Below are 15534 nucleotides of genomic sequence, written 5' to 3'. Positions count from 1 at the left end.
TGCATAGCAATCAGTAGACTTGCCATGTCCATCACAATCGATAAATCCTGGTGCAAGATTTTTGCATCCGAGCGCTCCAACCAGTCGAGCACTAGCATCAATCAACATAAAGGGACATGGGGGGAGGATGCTCGACAACAATACCTCCCCTCTATAAGTTATTTGTCCGATTCTCAAACAGCCAAAGTCTGGTCATCGAATTAGGTCAAAGACCACAACTTCTAACTTTACCCATAATGCAGGTCATCAAATCAAATATTGGCCCCCGAGTCAGACTCCATGCATATGGCAGGCCATCAACTCAGTCATCCGACCCAACTTTCGCCTTCCTGCGCATTGCAGGCCATCAACTCGGTCATCTGACCCAACTTCCGCCTTCTTGTGCATGGCAGGCCATCAACTCGGTCATCCAGCCCAACTTCCGCCTTCCTGCGCATGGCAGGCCATCAACTCGATCATCTGACCCAACTTTCGCCTTCCTGCGCATGGCAGACCATCAACTCAGTCATCCGACCCACCTTCTTCCTTCCTGTGCATGGCAAGTCATCAGACCCAAATTCTGACCTCGTGAGTATGCCTACATATTGAATCGGTCATCAGACCCAACTTCTAACTTCATCCATACCGTAGGGTCTTTGAGGTTGGCATGATGTGCTCAACCCGGGGAGTCAACAAATCGAAGCATACACCTCCCCTATATAAGCTATTTGTCTGAGTCCCACACCTGTGTAGTTTTCACCTCTGATCAGGACATCGGCCCCAACTTTTGAACTCAGCTGCAACGACCGCACCAGTGCCTTGGTGCGCACCTTGCAACGCACAGTGCCAACATTCCCCTTCCTGCACATGGCAGGTCATCGGACCCAAATTCCGACCTCATGGGCATACCTACTAATCGAATCGATCATTGGACCCAACTCTTGACTTCATCCATAGTGTAGGCTCTTTGAGGTTGGCGCGGTGCACTCAACCTAAGGAGTCGACCCATCGAAGCATACACCTCCCCTATATAAGTTGTCACAGGGCTAGACCGACATGTTACCCAAACAAGCTTTTTCCTTCCAAAGGAGGTCCAACCTCATGCGACACTGGAAAACCTTACTCATGACTTCCATTGTGGACAAGTCCTTTCTTGTTCCCAGACTACGCCATCCCTTTTCAAGTGTCCACCACCTAACCACATTAACACACACCCATGCGGAATAGAAGTGCATGGCAACCCTCTCATGGGTCTCCTTCATCCTAATGCTCCTAGCATTCCCTTCAAGTCCTTGACTCTACTCTAGCACTGTCTTGTCACACCACCCTTGCACCCCTGGTACAAGCTTACAGGTCTCCTCCATTCCTTCATCTTCTTGAGTCCCCCATAAGACCTTGACTACTAACACTGACCCTTTCAGAACTTCTTAAGTCCTTCAACTTCAACTCTGCACACTCCCTGAGCATGCCTAGTACTCCCACAACACTGGCGCCCCATGTTGGCCTCCCTCAGCTCCTCTGAACCCTCAAGCACCAAACATATCTCATGGGATGACTAGACTCCCTGAGCTAGCTTCCTATTTGTCCATCTCCACACAATGAACACAATACTGGGGCAATAAGATAGCTTTATTGTTATGAAGAAACGGCCCCTGGCCCGATCTACAAACAATTCCAACTTTGTTGCTGGTCACTACCCTGAATACTTCCCAAGCATCCGATTACAAGTTCCTGCCCCTAGATCAATGTCCACTCTTGAAACACTGGTATAGATACAACTGCACCTCACCCCTGGTAGTAGCTTCTCATATAGACCCCTAATCCATGAAGACCCTATCTCCTTTGAAACTCAACCTAGTGCATCACTGACTCTCTCATGAGCCCATGACAACTTACCCAGTACACAACTCAGACCCCCTTCCTGAACGGGGACTCCAAGTCACACTGCTTTGGGCCCCTAGCCTATGCCTACATGGATTCACTAGTGAACCCGGTTCCCTATACAACCTATGCACAATAACCAGCTCCGTGCAAACACTCAGTCTAAGTCTCTCAGACTGACAAAACACCTTGCGCTCCTACTTGGGCACAAAGCTCTTTGCTCCATGATCCAATCCAATATCCTTGGTCGTTGAACTCTCCTTTAACTCGGTTGTGCTCCCAGAACAACTCACCTACGGACCATGTCCTCTTTTTGGTCATGCAACTCATCCATCTTTGTAACCCTCTTGGACTTGCCTCATGGCTCAGCTCCACATGAGCACACTTTCGGAACCCAGTCCCTACTACCACATTTGACCCCTACTCTAGGGCCTTGAGATCTTGGATCTCAATGCAAATCCCTCTTCAGGTAACCTAGGTGTGTGCCCGACACATCACCCCACTTGTTCCACAAGACACATGGACTTCTGGCTCCATAACTCATCCCACATAGCTTGTCCAACTATCAAGCTCCAACATTCTGACATAGATAGCACATTGCGCGGCCATCCCCCTTACAATATCTTGGGTACTCCATTTCCCCAACTGGGACAATCCATTGCATGATCATCCTTCCCACAAGAGCCTAGGTACTCCACTTCCCTAGTCCTTAGGTCATAGACAACTCCCCGGGAGTCATCCCAAACATTGGCTCAATTACTCCACTTCACTGAGATAGGGACCATGAGAATGCATCCACCGGTAAACCTCACCATCCAATGATAAGGTGGGGTTACTCTACTTCACCCCTAATGTCCATGTAGGACCTCTATCTCCCTGAGACTAGAGGGTAGGGTTACTCTTCTTCACCCCTAGGAGGAGGTGTCTACCACATACCACCTTGGTGCACTCCTGGCACTCGACTATTCCTTCAACCGACCTCCATATATAAGTTTTTCATCCAATTCTCACACAACTGTAGCTTGGCATTAACCATTTGTCAATCACCACAACTTCCACCTACTGAGAATAACAAGGGACTTGCAACCCTAGAAGCCTACTAATCTCCCCGAGATAGCAACCCCTTACATCCTCCCCCACTTAAAATAGGTGACGTCCTCAGCGCTAGACCATTCAACCCGAGTCCGTCCTTCACAACATTAGGACCTGTTAAAAGTGAACTTCAGATTCATTATGCCCTGCACTTGTATCATTTCTATCCCTGACATACTTGATACTTGCTAGCATACCCCATACTAGACTTTCACTTACATGAATCCCATCCATGGCTAACTCACTTCAGTAGTCCCCTGAGTCCAACTCACTACCTCCACACTAATCTTGTGCAGACACACTCTTGCCTCCAACTAGTCTCTGCTGCTAGTCCCCGACTCAACAACATATTGCAAGAATCCAGTCCTTGACTTCCACTGAGCTAACTATCCTTGTTTGAACATCTATGAAACAACTCTATGATATTCGGTTGCACCATGCCCCATACCGGCTTCTACATCTCCAAGACTCCACCGTTTGCACCACAAAATGATAGAACACCACAAACCATGCTCACCTCTCAACTCAGCCAGTAGTGCCATCCTTAATGACACCCTTGTCTTCCAACTTCCACTGCTCCCGGATCCAATCCTAGCATTCACTAAAAGACACTCCTGCTACCAACCCTATTGTGCAAGCCCCCTGGTATTTGGCCACCCTGAAGACACATACTCCACTGACCACAACACCCAACTGAATTCCCAAGTCACACATTCAACTTTCAGCTCTCAACTTCCTTTCTGTAGTGTCAATCACTTCCACCTCCTTGGTGTACTCTTGCAAACCCACGCCTCATGAGTCCACCTTGGTGCGCTTCACTGAAGACACCCATCTTGCATTGCATTGCACACATTTGATCTGCCCACTTCAATTTGTTGTGTTACATTGTTTGACTGATGCACTATCCATGGAATGCCCTGCACCCTCGGTGCTGCAACCAAAAGAAACTACCAATGTCATTTAGCTGACCAACCTCTTGTGCATAACGCCTCTACAATCCACATCCAATGTGAGCAAGGTACTCTCTCCTTCCCTTTAATTTCTCTATGATGGTCCCATCTTTGGTTCCCAACCTTTAGACCTAACTTGCCACCAATTTCACACCTCAGATCATGTCCCAAACACAATCCTACATCTTAGGTGCACTTCCCTGAAGACACCCAACTCTTGCATTGCATCCTACACATTCAATGAACTCACTTCCATCCATTGTGCCACTTTGCTTGACTGACACACTATCCATGAAATGCCCTTTGCCCTCGGTGCTGCAACCCAAAGAAGCCACCAACATTTGTAAGCTAGCCAACCTCTTGTGCTCGATGCCTTTGCAAACCACATCCAATGTGGGCAAGGTACTGCGTCTTTCCCTTGACTTCCTTTGTGACTTGGCCCCTCACTAGCTTTCCACCATTGGACCTGCTTCACCACCCAATTTACACCTCGGATCATGTCCTGGACACAACCCTACACCACACTGGGAATGACCTTACACCATCCCACAGCCCAAATTGTTACACCTCGGACCCATCCTTGACAAGATCCTACACCACACTGTACCTTACAGCTCCATCGATTTCACCTTGGACCCATCCTTGACAAGATCCTACACCACACTGCTCCTCGCAGCTCCTAACTTGATTTCACCTCGGATCCATCCTTGACAAGACCCTACACCACACTGCTCCTCATAGCTCCTAACTCAATTTCACCTCGGATCCGTCCTTGACAAGACCCTACACCACACTGCTCCTCGCAGCTCCTAACTCGATTTCACCTTGGATCTGTCCTTGACAAGACCCTACATCGCACTGCTCCTCGCAACTCCTAACTCGATTTCACCTCGGATCTGTCCTTGACAAGACCCTACACCACACTGCTCCTCACAGCTCCTAACTCCTTTGACTGGTCTTACATGCGACTGCCCTTGGACACTACCATATCAAATCTTGTGGCCCTACCAACTACTTCCAGCACTGAACCCAGTTCAATACCAACTCACACCTTGCCTACTTCGCTCCACCCGAACTACTAAGGCACTTCCTGTGCAATATTTTCCCCACCAAGAGATCCACTCTTGATCCCTTGTCTCTCCACTAGCATAGTCCCTTCCCGATGGAACTCGGCCCCAGGCACAAACTCCAACCAGCTGACTACCACTCATGGAACTTGGCCATGGACTTAACCATCCTTATCCCTACCTAGATTGGCCTCACATTTTTAGTGACCACGCCCTACTAGCCACCTTAGTCTACCTATCCTTGACACTGCAAACCACAATCTGCCTTTGCAATCTTCCTCTGACCACTTGATAGCCCAGCTGCCTCAGCTCATCTAACTGGCCCTGCCAATTTTTATGCTCTGATACCAAATATCACGGGGCTAGACCGACTTGCTGCCCAAACAAGCTTTTTCCTTTCAAAGGAGGTCCAACCTCATGCGGCACTGGCAAACCTTACTCACGACTTCCATTGCGGACAAGTCCTTTCTTGTTCCCAGACTACGCCATCCCTTTTCAAGTGTCCACCACCTGACCACATTAACACACACCCATGCGAAATAGAAGTGCATGGAAACCCTCTCACGGGTCTCCTTCATCCTGATGCTCCTAGCATTCCCTTCAAGTCCCTAACTCTACTCTAGCATTGTCTTGTCGCACCACCCTTGCACCCCTGGTACAAGCTTACAGGTCTCCTCCATGCCTTCATCTTCTTGAGTCCCCCATAAGACCTTGACTACTAACACTGACCCTTCTAGAACTTCTTAAGTCCTTCAGTTTCAACTCTGCACACTCCCTGAGCATGCCCAGTACTCCCACAACACTGGCGCCCCATGTTGGCCTCCCTCAGCTCCTCTAAACCCTCAAGCACCAAACATATCTCATGGGACGACTAGACTCCCTGAGCTAGCTTCCTGTTTGTCCATCTCCACACAAAGAACACAATACTGGGGCAATAAGATAGCTTTATTGTTATGAAGAAATGGCCCCTAGCCCAGTCTACAAACAATTCCAACTTTGTCACTAGTCACTAGCCCGAATACTTCCCAAGCATCCGATTACAAGTTCCTGCCCCTAGATCAACATCCACTCTTGAAACACCAGTACAGATACAACTGCACCTCACCCCTGGCAGTAGCTTCTCATATAGACCCCTGATCCACAAAGACCCTGTCTCCTTCAGAACTCAACCTAGCACACCACTGACTCGCTTATGAGCCCACGACGACTTACCTAGTACATGAATTAGACCCCCTTCCTAAACAGGGACTCCAAGTCACACTGCTTTGTGCACTCCAAAGGTGCAAACTTTTGGAGCACACTTTTGTGCACTCCAAAGGTGCACACTTTTGGAGGGCACTTTTCTAAGTGCACTCCAAAGGTGCACACAAGTGCACACCTAGGTGAGCACCTTCGAGCACACCTTGTAGCACACCAAGCTCTGAATTTCGACTTCATCCGCAATGCAGGGTCTTTGAGGCTGGCGCAATGCGCACAACCAGGGGAGTCGACCCATCAAATGCAACACCTCCCCTACATAAGCTATTTGTCTAATTCTCATACATGTGTAGTCTGTAGGAGTGATTAGGACATCAACCCCAACTTTTGACTTAACGAAAACAAGGTCTTTGAGGTTGGCATAATGCGCACAACCAGGGGAGTCAACCCATCAAACCCAACGCCTCCCCTATATAAGCTATTTGTCTGATTCTCATACATGTGTACCCTGCAGGAGCGATTAGGACATCGACCCCAACTTTTGGCTTCTAAACAAAAACAAGGTCTTTGAGGTTGGTGTAATGCGAACAACTAGGGGAGTCGACCCATCAAACCCAACACCTCCCCTATATAACCTATTTGTCTAATTCTCATACATGTGTAGTCTGCAGGAGCGATTAGGACATCGACCCCAACTTTTGAATTCTTAACGAAAACAAGGTGTAGCTAGGAAATTGGAAATCATTAAAGCAAATATAAACATTAGTCATAGCTCAATCACAAAAGCTCAAATGCAATGATCAATCCTAACACACTCAATAAAGACATGAAAACAAAACATTCAAGATTTGAAAATTAAGCAAACCAAGTGCAGATTTGAATGTCTCCTTCATGTGGCTCCATTGTCCTTCTTTCTCCTTCAAATAGCTTTGTTGTAGATCTCACCTACTAGTGCATGATCATGATATGAAAGCAAGTAGACAAGATGATTGTTCAAGAATACTCGAAGCGTGATTGATTCAGGAATTGATTTGAAAAGTGATTCGTTCGATAATGTGATTAGATCGATAATGTGACTATTTGATAATATGATTATTAGATCGAGATTGAAGAAATTCATCCAATTTATAGATAAATTGGAGAAATGATCAAATTAGCATGAAGAGATTCAAATGGAAATTGCAAATCAAGAATGTCAATTATGACAAATTTATGACAAATTTGCACTTTCTATGCAAAATTGATTGATTGATAATTTATGACAAGTTTATGACAACTTTCTATGTCAAAATTGATTGATTGTCAATTATGACAAATTGAAATGTCATTCCCATGAAATTAGGAGAAAAATAGGAGGAAATTGAATTAGAAATTAGGAAAATTAGAAAATTGGAAAATAGGAATTTAAGAAATTAGAAAAATGAGGAAAAATTAGGTAAATCAATTAATAATTTGTCATTTATTAATTAATTCACAAAAAGAGGAATAATTAGCCAATTAAATAAACATTTAATTGTGACTCGAAGACCTAGGATAAATAAATAATTTATTTAACATAAAGAGAGAAATGATAGAGAAAATGACAAACAAGGTTAAATGAATAAATCATAAAACCCTAGAAGCTAAGATTGATTTGATGTTAAATTGATCATGATTTCTGACTTGATAAAAGACCAATGCTGACAAATGATTTGATTAACAAATGTGCCAATTGACGAGGAACAATGACTAATTGATCCAAATTGACACAATTGAGAAAGACGACAATTGATGACAAATTGATCGCAAAAAATGACAAAATTGACAACAAGACAAGGATCGATGACAAAATAGATTGCAAAATGACAAGATTGATGACAAATTGATCAAAAGACAAGAATCGATGACAAATCGATCGCATGATGACAAGATTGAAAACTGACAATGATCGATGACAAATCGATCGCAAGATGACAAGATCGATAAGAGGACAAAACCCTAATTAGGATTGACGATGTCCAAAAATAATGACAAATGAATACACACATTGATGCGACAGGATAAGATTGACCAAAATCATGACAAAATATTGCTATCAACAAGACCAAATTTGAGAGCGAGATAAATGAAGAATGCAGAAGAAGCACTGATGCTTGCAAATGATAAAGACCAAGTGCGTGACATAGGAGAAAATGTTAATGCAATGCAAAAACCTAAAATAAGGCAATGCGCAAATGTTAAAGTATGATTCCGCAAGCGTTGACCATTTTTAGGTGTCTACACAAGGTCTTTGAGGTTGACGTAATGCGCACAACTAGGGGAGTCAACCCATCAAACCCAACACCTCCCCTATATAAGCTACTTGTCTGATTCTTTTACATGCGTAACCTGCAAGAGCCATTAGGACATTGACCCCAACTTTCGACTTCTTAACGAAAACAAGGTCTTTGAGGTTGGTGTAATGTGCACAACCAGGGGAGTCGACCCATAAAACCCAACACCTCCCCTATATAAGCTATTTGTCTGATTCTCATACATGTGTAGCCTGCAACAATGATTAGGACATCGACCCCAACTTCCGAATTTGTCTGCGTTGACTGCACCAAAGGTGCACGCCTTGGTGCTCACCAAACTCTGACTTTCGACTTCTTCCGCAATGCAGGGTCTTTGAGGTTGGCGCAATGCGCACAACCGGGGGAGTCGACCCACCAAACGCAACACCTCCCCTATATAAGATATTTGTCTGATTCTCATACATACATAGTCTGCAGCAATGATTAGGACATCCACCCCAACTTTTGACTTCTTAAACAAGATAGGGTCTTTGAAGTTGGTGCAGTGCACACAACCAGGAGAGTTGACCCATCAAACACAACACCTCCCCTATATAAGCTATTTGTCTGATTCTCATACATGTGTAGTCTATAGCAGCAATTAGGACATTGACCCCAACTTCCAAGTTCATTTGCATTGACAGCAGCAAAGGTGTGCGCCTTGGTGTGCACCCTAGAGTGCACTTTGGTGTGCACCATGGAGTGCACTTTGGTGCTCACCTCGGTGCACACTTTGGTGTGCACCAAAGGTGCACACCTTGGAGTGCACTAGAGGTGTACACTTTGGAGGGCACCACATAGGGTCTTTGAGAGGTTGGCATAGTGCGCACACCAAGGTGGATGTTGAGGTGTGTGTCGGGGTGGGTGGGTGCTAGGGTGTGCTCCATGGTGGGTGCCAGGGTGGGTGTGTGCTAGGGTGGATTCCAAAGAGGGTCATATGGTGGGTGCCAAGCTGGGTTGGTGATATAGTGGGTTCAAAGGTGGGTGCTAGGGTGGGTTCCAAGGTGGGTCATAGGTTGGGTGCCAGGATGCATGAGTGTTAGGTTGGGTGCCAAGGTGGGCTTCTGGGTGGGTGGGTGCTAGGGTGGGTTTCAAGGTGGGCGTGAGGGCGGGTGCCAAGGTGGGTAACAAGTTGGGTGTTAGGATGGGTGAGTGCTAGAGTGGGTTCCAAGGTGGGTGGGTGCTAAGGTGGATGCCAAGGTGGGTGGGTTTATAGGGTGAGTTCCAAGGTGGGTCATAGGTTCAGTGCTAGGGTGGGTGTCGAGGTGGGTACCTAGGTGCGTGGGTGCTATGGTGTGGATGCCAATGTGGGTCATAGGGTGGGTGCTAGGGTGGGCTGCAATGTGGGTGCCAAGGTGGGTAACAGGCTCGGTGGATTCTAAATTGGGTGCCAGGGTGGGTGTACACCCACCTTGCTCGAGGTGGGTGCCAAGGTACCAGTGTGGGTGGGTGCTAAGGTGGGTGCCAAGGTGGGTGCCAGGGTAAGTTCCAAGGTGGGTGAGAAGGTGGGTGATAGGTTGAATGGTAGGATGAGTGGGTGCCAAGATGGGTCATAGGGTGGGTGCCGAGGTGGGTGGGTGCAAGGGTGGGTAGGTGCTAGGGTGGGTGGGTACTACGTTGGGTTCCAAGGTGGGTGCGAGGGTAAGTGTTGAGGTGGGTCACAGGTTTGGTGCTAGGATGGGTGAGTGCTAGGGTGCAAATGTGCCAGGGTGGGTGCTAAGGTGCATCATAGCTTGGGTGCTAGGATGGGTCAGTGCTAGGGTGAGTGACAAGGTGGGTGCACAAGTGTTAGGGTGGGTGCCGAGGTGGGTTCCAAGTTGGGTTCCAAGGTGGGTGCCAAGTGGGCGACTGCAATGGTGGATGCCAAGGTGGCTCATGGGGTGGGTGCCAAGTTGCTAGGTTGGGTTCCAAGGTGGGTGCCAAGGTGGGTGCTAGGGTGCATGGGTCATAGGGTGTGTTCCAAGGTGTGTCACAATGTGGGTGTCAGGATGGGTGCGCACCCACCCTGGCCAAGACGGGTGCGAGGGTGGGTTCCAAGGCCGGTCACAGGCTAGGTGTTAGGATGGGTGGGTGCCAAGGTGGGTCCAAGGGTGGGTGCCAAGGTGGGCCCTAGGTGGGTGTGCATGCACCCTAGCCAAGGTGGGTCATGGGGTGGGTGCTAGGGTGGGTCACAGGGTGGGTACTAAGGTGCGTGCCAAGGTGGGTCATAGGGTGGGTACCAAGGTGGGTCACAGGGTGGTTGTCGGGGTGGGTGTCAAGGAGCCAAGGTGGGTGTCAGGGTGGGTGCCAAGGATCCAAGGTGGGTGCCAAGGAACCAAGGTGGGTGTCTGGGTGGGTGCCAAGTTGAGAGCTAGGTGGGTCCCAAGGTGAGTGCAAAGGTGGGTGCCAGGGTCAAGGTGAGTGCCAATGTGGGTTCCAAGGTGCCAGGGTCAGGGTGAGTGCCAATGTGGGTTCAAGGTGCTAAGTTGGGTGCAAGGTTGGGTGCCAGGGTGGGTGGGTGGCAAGGTGTGCTAGGTGGAAGCCCGGTTGGGTGTCGGGGTGGGTCGGCATCCCATGGGTGTCGAGTTCGGTGCCTGATGGGTGCTTCTTGTCTAGTTTTAGTCATCGGGACTCATTTCGAGCCTCAGAGGTCATTTCTTTTCCGGTTGCCCTGTCTTCGACCTGGGAACCCAATTTTGGTTCTCAGGTCCCATTTATTTTTGTCTTGCATCCCACTTTTGGCCTGTGGCCTTTTCGGGGTCGATTCTCATTTTGGGCATCAGAGCATGTTTCTTCTCCTAAAAACCAATATTTGTTTATTGCGTCTCGAAACACATTTTTGTTCTCGTGGACCCATCATGGGTCTTGGAACATATTTGTGGTCCTTGGGTCCCATTTTGCATCCAAAAACTTGTTTTTGGTGCTCGATCCTTATTTTGGGTGCGCACCCGGGGCAAATCGAGTGCCTTGGTGCATGGGGGCAAGATCGAGTGTGCACCCGAGGTGCTCCGAACATGCACCAGGGTGCACTCAGCCCACATGTGAGTGTAGGTTGTTGCGCCCAAGGTGGTGTGTGGGCACCGCGGTGCAGATGGGACACTGTGCGCACTTGGGCTGGTCGTGTGCGCACCCAGGCCAGGTCGGGTGCGCACACGATGCCCCATCGAGGTGCACGCACGTAGGGTGGGCCAGGTGCACACCCAATGCTCGAGCAAGTTGCGCGCACCTGGGCAAGGTTCACACTTGGCGAACGGGGCATGCTTGGAGAGGGAGGGTGTGCACCTCGGTGGGGGTGGGTGGCCGGGGTGGATTTGCATGTGGGTCATAGTTTTCTAAGTATAGACTATGACAAGATCATAATGGGTGCAATCATACCAGCGTTAGTGCACCAGATCCCATCAGAACTTCACAGTTAAGCGCACTTGGGTCGGAGTAGTACTGGGATGGGTGACCTCCCAGGAAGTCTTGGTGTTGCACCCTTTTTTAGTTTTTCGTCAGGCGTCGCAATGCTATTTGAATTAACCTTTTGCCTATTTGCGTTCTTGTTGGGGTTAGGCCCAGGCGCGGTGCCCGCACTACCGCATGCATGGGAGTGACACCAAGCATGCACCCGAGGCACCCCGAGCACACAGGCCACGATGCAACCTGAGCGTTGTGTGCGCACCCTGGTGCACCCGAGGTGCTGCGTGTGCACCCAAGTGAAATTGGTGTGCACCTCGGCTAGTGCGTGCTAGGTCGAGTTGCGCACATTGGCCAAGGTGCACAGTGATGTTTCTTACTCTAAGGTTTCACACCAGACAGTCGGCACAGGTGAGCGAAGGTGGGCGGGGCCGGGTGCATGCCTGGGGTAGGTGCCAGCAGCTGGAGAGCACTTTGGAGCTCACCAGAGGTGCGCACCTTGGAGCACACTTCGGAGTGCTCCTTGGTGCACACCAATGATGCGCTCCATTCAAAAGTTTCCTGAAAAGGCAAAAAAAATTGAGATTATAGAATTTCCCACTCGAGAGATTGGCAAGAAAATTTGTTTTTTGAAGGAAACGCGGGTGCCAAGGTTTGTGCAGCCAGGTGCCCACCCTGGTGCCCAGCCCAGCCAAGGTGTGCGCACCAAGGCTCCCACCCTGGCGAAGGTGCACGCAAGGTGCGCACCCAGGGCAAACGAGAGGTGCACACCTTGGAGCGCACTTTAGAGTGCTCCTTGGTGCGCACCAATCTTGGGCACCTCAGAGCGTACCATGGCATCCAACAAGGTGCACAGCCCAGCCAAGGTGTGCGTAGCAAGGTGCGCACCCAAGGCAAACCGAGCTCTGACTTCGTGCGCACAGAAGGTGCGCACCTTGGAGGACACTTCGGAGAGAACCTTGGTGCGCACCTCAGAGTGCACCATGGCACCCACCAAGGTGCATAGCCCAGCCAAGGTGCGCGCACCCCAGGCAAATGGAGCTTTGACTTCGTGCAAACCAGAGGTGCACGCCATCGTGTGCACCTTGGAGCACACTTTGGAGCACTCCTTGGTGCGCACCGATGTTGCACACCTCGGAGCGCACCCAGGGAAAACAAGGCAATTAACCTGACTTCCAACTTCATGCACACCTTGGAGCACTCTTGGGTTCACACCTTGAAGCACACTGAGGTGCGCATCTTCGATGCACTACCTTCACCAATTTCCAGAAAAGGCAAAAAAACATTGATAAGGTGTGCGCACCGAGGTGCCCACCCTGGCCAAGGTGCACGCGAGGTGCGCACCTGGGGCAAACCGGGCTCCGACTTCATGCACACCATGTTGTGCACCTTGGAGCACCTTGGAGGGCTATGGTGCACTCCTTGGAGCACATTTTAGAGCACTCCTTGGTGCGCACCATAGTGCCCACCAGGGCGCACAACCCAACCAAGCTGTGCGCACTGAGGTGCCCACCCCGACAAAGGTGCACACAAGGTGCGCACCCGAGGCAAACCGGGCTCCGACTTCGTGCACACTGCACCATGGTGCCCACCAGGGCGCGCAACCCAGCCAAGGTGTGCGCACCAAGGTGCCCACGACGGTGAAGGTGCATGCGAGGTGCGCACTCGGGGCAAACCGGGTTTTGACTTCATGCACGCCGCACCTTGGAGCACACTTCATAGTGCTCCTTGGTGCGCACCATGGTGCCCACCAAGGCGCGCAACCCAGCCAAGGTATGCACACCAAGGTGCCCACCCCGACGAAGGTGCACGCAAGGTGCGCACCCGGGGCAAACCGGGCTCTGACTTCGTGCACGCCGCACCTTGGAGCACACTTCAGAGCGCCCCCGGGTTTGCACCAGCATTGCACACCATGGTGGGCACCTCAGAGCATACCAAGGTGGGCAGTGAGGTGCGCACCTTTGATGCGCTACCTTCACTAATTTCCAGAAAAGGCAAAAAAAAATGAGATTTTAAAATTTCCATTTTGAAAGATAGTGAAAAAAATGGAACGCGGGTGCCATCTTGAGCCCGCCCTGGTGCACAGCCCAGGCAAGGTGTGTGCACGAAGGTGCCCACCCTAGTGAAGGTGCGCACCTGGGGCAAACTGGGCAATCAACCCAACTTCCAACTTCGTGCACCCTAGGGTGGGTGCGTACCCAACAACCGGGCCTGGGAATAGCCAATGCGAGAAACCCCACCAAACGCTCTAACAAATAAAGAGGGGGCACTCCAATAACCCCACTTGCGAGCACACCAGGCATGCACCTGGGGCAAACCCAGCCAAAGTGTGCGCACTAAGGTGCCCACCTCGACGAAGTTGCATGCGAGGTGCGCACCCAGGGCAAACCGGGCTCCGACTTCATGCACATCGCACCTTGGAACACACTTCGAAGCACTCTCGGGTTCGCACCAGTGTTGCACACTGTGGTGGGCACCTTGGAGCACACCAAGGTGGGTAGCGAGGTGCGCACCTTTGATGCGCTGCCTTCACTAATTTCTAGAAAAGGCAAAAAAAAATGAGATTTTAAAATTTCCGTTTTGAAAGATGTGAAAAAAATGAAACGCGGGTGCCATCTTGAGCCCGCCCTGGTGCATAGCCTAGGCAAGGTGTGCACACCCGGGGCAAACCGGACAATTAATACAACTTCTGACTTTGTGTGCGCTAGGGTGGGTGCACACCCAACAACCGGGCCTAGGAAGAGCCAATGCGAGAAACCCCACCAAACGCTCCAACAAAAAAAGAGGGGGCGCTCCAATAACCCTGCTTGGGAGTGCACCAGGTGTGCACCCGGGGCAAACCCAGCCAAGGTGTGCACCAAGGTGCCCACCCTGGCAAAGGTGCATGCGAGGTGCGCACCTGGGGCAAACCGAGCTCCGACTTCGTGCACGCCATACCTTGGAGCACACTTCCGAGTGCTCTCGGGTTCACACCATGGTGGGCACCTTGGAGCACACCAAGGTGGGCAGCGAGGTGCGCACCTTTGATGCGCTGCCTTCACTAATTTCCAGAAAAGGCAAAAGAAAAAGGAGATTTTAAAATTTTTGTTTTGAAAGATAGTGAAAAAAATGGAACGTGAGTGCCATCTTGAGCCTGCCCTGGTGCGCAGCCCAGGCAAGGTGTGCACACCAAGGTGCCCACCCTAGCGAAGGTGCACACCTAGGGTGGATGAGAAACCCATCTTCGGAGCCCTGCCCAGCACTTGGATGAAAAAAATGCGGCCCAAGGGTTGCCCAACTTGGCACCCGGATGAGAAACCCCTCTTAGAAGCTCCGCCCAGCATTTGGACAAAAAAAATGCGGCCCAAGGGTTGCCCAGCTTGGCACCTAGATGAGAAACCCCTCTTCAGAGCCTCGCCCAGCACTTGGATGAAAAAAATGCAGCACAAGGGTTGCCCTGCTTGGCACCTGGATGAGAAACCCCTCTTCGGAGCCCCGCCCAGCACTTGGATGAAAAAAATGCGGCCCAAGGGTTGCCCAGCTCGGCACCTGGATGAGAAACCCCTCTTTAGAGCCCCGCCCAGCACTTGGATGAAAAAAATGTGGCCCAAGGGTTCCCCAGCTTGGCACCCAGATGAGAAACCCCTCTTCGGAGCCCCGCCCAGCACTTGGATGAAAAAAATGCGGCCCAAGGGTTGC

General features: G+C 50.2%; 1 pseudogene; it reads left to right on the top strand.

The window, feature by feature from the left end:
• The first annotated feature begins 11818 nt into the window (after positions 1-11818).
• Positions 11819-11937, top strand: LOC131031681 (5S ribosomal RNA; annotated as a pseudogene).
• The last annotated feature ends 3597 nt before the right edge of the window (positions 11938-15534 follow it).

Source organism: Cryptomeria japonica, chromosome 2 (assembly GCF_030272615.1).
Source record: "Cryptomeria japonica chromosome 2, Sugi_1.0, whole genome shotgun sequence".
Lineage (NCBI taxonomy): Eukaryota > Viridiplantae > Streptophyta > Pinopsida > Cupressales > Cupressaceae > Cryptomeria > Cryptomeria japonica.
Note: the sequence above shows the minus strand (reverse complement) of the source record. Positions and strands in the feature narration are given on the sequence as shown.